Source organism: Perognathus longimembris, chromosome 4, assembly GCF_023159225.1.
Source record: "Perognathus longimembris pacificus isolate PPM17 chromosome 4, ASM2315922v1, whole genome shotgun sequence".
NCBI classification, from domain to species: domain Eukaryota; kingdom Metazoa; phylum Chordata; class Mammalia; order Rodentia; family Heteromyidae; genus Perognathus; species Perognathus longimembris.
In genome coordinates this window covers 90,498,695-90,502,855 of record NC_063164.1, presented here as the reverse complement: position 1 = coordinate 90,502,855, position 4,161 = coordinate 90,498,695, and the positions used below count along the sequence as shown (strand labels likewise).

Sequence of the window (4,161 nt, the reverse complement as noted above, 5' to 3'; positions counted from 1 at the left end):
TGTACTATGCTTATAAAGTACATACATACTACCAGGCACCAATGAAGAATGACATATTCAGTAGCAAGTCAGGAAATCATTGCTCATGTTAACAGTATAATGCTATAATTTTGAAGACAGAAAACTTTTGAATACCAAAGAAAAGATCATCAGCTTTTATGTTAAAAACTCAGATCTTTTAGGAATTCTCTGTGTACCTGTTGCACATATGACCAAAGTTATACAAGTGCCCAAAGGTAAAGCTATGTTCCTGGTGGGGAATAAACTGAACAAGAGCAGCCATAACCCTGTAACTGAAGACATCCCTGGATATACCATACCTTTAAGGTAATGCCTTCTAGATTCTTGACATCTTCATAAACTCTTGGCACTCTGATGCCACGGGTCCATTCTCTGAGGAACTATCATATGTACAAATTTCTTTCTAAGAGGCTATTTAAATTTTTCTTCTTTGAAACACACAGTTCATACACTTGATGGTCTTACTACCGTAGTCCACGCATTTGGGACCGATGCACTAAAAGCAGGCATTATGAAACCAGTGGTACTTGGATGCTCCCATGGACTCACAGGATATTTTACACTGATGTATGGACATGCGGTCATCAAAATAGACCAAGGTACACATGTGCTCTTTGTCACTGGAATAAGGGGCGTGAACATTATTGCTAGGAACAGACACATTTGGGTGATGAGGCTGGTTCAGTTTCTAAAAATGAAACCAGGTTCTCATGATGTGGAAGTTCCTCTGCAACATGGAAGGAAACAATGTTCCAATTCTACTGGGTGTCTCCTTCTGTGAGAGCCCGGAAGAGAGAGGGGATAGGCTCATGCAGTTCTTCTACTGTGCTCTTTGAAGTGGGAGGAGTGTCACTGTACTTCTGAGGATTACACATACCAACACAATCACAGCACTTGTCCCAAAGTGCCCCAAGGCACAGCATACACTCTTTAGAGCAGGAACAATTTCCTTCTCCAGGCCAGCAGTGGCATAGCTCTTGAACGAGACTTTTGTTCACATCACTAGCACAGAGTGCTTTGTTACAGCTCTGTGATACAGGGAGCCACACAAGGGATGTCAGCAGGGCTAGAGGAAGCCCAACACAGTTTGACTTCATGACTCTTCAAAGAAGCTGATCCTATCTCCCTCCAGGAAGCTCTCCCGTGACCTTCCTGCAGAGAGTTGGCTCCACCAGCCCCACAGGGAGATGCAGAGAGTTGTGGGTTTTTTATTTGGTTTTTTTTCCTTTGGTTTTGTTTGTTTGTTTGTTTTGTACCATTCTAATAGACAAGGCTGCCATATTTCACTTAAAATAGGATTGTGGAAGAAGGATTCAGAGGGTTTCAGGATTGGAGGTGAATGCAGGGGAGGTGTGGCCTGGGCCACTGTAGGTTTGTGGTGATTAGCCCTGGTCCAGCCAGACCAAGGTGAGATGATATTAAAGGTTTTGGCCCTTTCCCTTCCTGGGAAGAAGGCTGAAGCGGGCTGCATGCTTCATCTTTGTCCTCTGGGGAAAGATCTTTTGGAGTGGCTGGGAGCCACCACTGCAAGGGAAGGCAGTGTTGTGTGAATGGTGGCATCAGAGAGGTTCTTGAAGTGCAAGCCCCAAGCATACTCCAAGCTCCCACTCCCCAGTACCCTGCTAGCACATGGCTCCAGTCCAGTCTCTTGGCAATCACTGCTTTCCTAAATCTGACCCCTTCTCAGGGATGGATCCCAGAGACTTGGAAAGGGAAGAAAATAAGGTTAAATAAAAAGTTTAGGTTAAAGAAAAATACATCCTAAAATAATTTTAACTTCAAGCCAAACCTTGCCTTGATGGTGAATAGTCCTGATGTGAAGAGTGTGGTGTGTCTCCCTGTGAGCACCACTTTATCTGTTAAGTGTGCACCTATATCTTTCTGCTGGCCTACTTCCTTGCTTGCCTACTCAATAAAGCTCTGCTAAGTTTTCTTACCATAGTGATGTGTGTGAAAATTCTTATTCTGTGATTAAAGTTAAGCTCCTGGCACTAAAACCCAGTAGGGTGCAGAGGGAACTTCACAAAACCTCACCCTATCTGAAGCAAAGCTGCACAAAGGTGCAGAGTGGAGGCAGAGGTAGGATAGGATATTGCTCATGCCGTGATCCCACGGGGCTCAAGAAGTGTAACTATGGAGAGAAGCAGGAGTGCCAAGAACCAGCAAGCAGCCAAGTGTGAGGAGTGAACCCCCAGGGACACTCCCACTACCAAGCCACGTGAGATACAGTGGTGCAGGGCCACACTCCCCTTCAGCACCAGCATGCTTCAGAAGCAGGCTGCTGAGCCCACACTCCCCACACACCTTCAAAAACAGGTGAGTGGGGGCCATTTAGTTTAAATACAAAGACTGTAAATCTTACTCAAAAAGCCAAGTGATGGTTAAATCTAAGCACACTCAAAGTTCTTCCTTTCTTTCACTAAACTTCCCCAAAAGAACAATAGTTAACTTGGTGTGTATCCTTCTAAATAACAAACGCATTTATGAGTCTATCAAACACAACACATTCAACCATTTCTTTCCTTCTCTTCCCTTTTTTTTCTCTTCTTTTCATTTTCTTTATTTTTTTTTCTTTTGTATGTCAGTACTAGGATTTGAGCTTAGGGCCTCTCACTCTTGCTTGGCTTTATTGTTCAAGGCTGGTGCTCTACTACTTGAGCCATACCTTCATTTATGGCTTTTTGCTAGTTAATTGGAGATGAGTCTCATTGGCTTTTCTTCAGCCTTCTGAGTAGCTAGGATTACAGGTGAAAACCAGCAGCCAGGATCAACCATTTCACTCTTTAATAAAATTAGACTCTATCACATATTGCCCTACAACTTGCCTCTCTTACGAAATGTGTCTTGGGCATTATTTTTAGTCTCTATTACTGCTAAATTTCACTTTTTTTTTGCCTGTACAATGCAATCTATAGCATGCATATAATTTCACACTGAAAACATTATTATTTCTAATAATAAATGAGATAAAAATATTAGAAAAGGAGTGGGAATATGGCTTAGTGGTAGAATGCTTGCCTAGCATGCATGAAGCCCTGGGTTTGATTCCTCAGTACCACACGAAGTCAGAAGTGGCACTGAGGCTCAAGTAGTAGAGTGCTAGCCTTGAGCAAAAGCAGCTCAGGGACAGTGCCCAGGCTCTGAGTTCAAGCCCCAGGACTGGAAAAAAAATTAATTAGATAAATTTTCTATCATATCAGACTAGTTCCTTCAACCACATGGTTTCCACTCCTTACTGAATGAATCTAACATTTCTTTGTAATTTATTTATTAATTAAACAAAAAAATTTTGACAAGGTGTTGTGCAAAAAGGGTACAGTTACATAGTAGGTCAGTGTGTACATTTCTTGTGATATCTTACACCCTGTTTTTCTTTCCCTTCCCTAGGTCAGGTAGACATATATACAATACACAATGTACTAAGAGCATATACAGTAGCCATGTGGCCTATGCCCAAGAAAATTCGCCTAGGACTTTAAATGTAATGTCGACATTAGACAATATGTCGACAGTAGTCTTATATGAACGTACATACATAGCTTTTGAGCTATTGTATTCCACTGAGAGGTCAATTTTTGACCTTTATATGTTGAGTAGTTGTTTAGTTTTAGTTACATAGTGTTGGGTCACTGACCCAATCCTGTGGGAAATACCATTTGACAAGCAGTTTTTGGTTTCACAGACCTGGTCTCTACTGTCTCTCCGTCACCCCATCTTAACAGTCATATGTCAGGGAGATCATGCCCCTTTGTTTTCTGTGTTCTAGGCTTGTCTTGCTCAACATTATTTGTTCAAGTTCTGACCATTTCCCTGCGAATAACAGTATACCATTACTAATCGCTATGTAGTATTCCATTGTGTATAGGTACCATATTTTTTGGATCCATTCATCTGTGGAGGGGCATCTGGGTTGTTTTCATATTTTGGCTATTGTGAATTGTGCAGTGATAAACATGGAAGTGCAAATGTCTTTTTGATATCTTGGGGCCTGTTGTTCCGGGTAGATGCCTAGGAGTGGAATGGCTGGGTCATAGGGTACGTCTATATTGAGCTTTTTGGGAAACTTCCATACTGTTCTCCAAAGTGGTTGTACTAATTTGCACTCCCACCAACAATGGAGAAGGGTTCCTCTTTCCCCGC

General features: G+C 42.2%; 1 pseudogene; it reads right to left on the bottom strand.

Moving 5' to 3' along the window:
* Nucleotides 1-436: 436 nt before the first annotated feature.
* On the bottom strand, nucleotides 437-1,194 carry LOC125350894 (annotated as a pseudogene).
* Nucleotides 1,195-4,161: the final 2,967 nt, after the last annotated feature.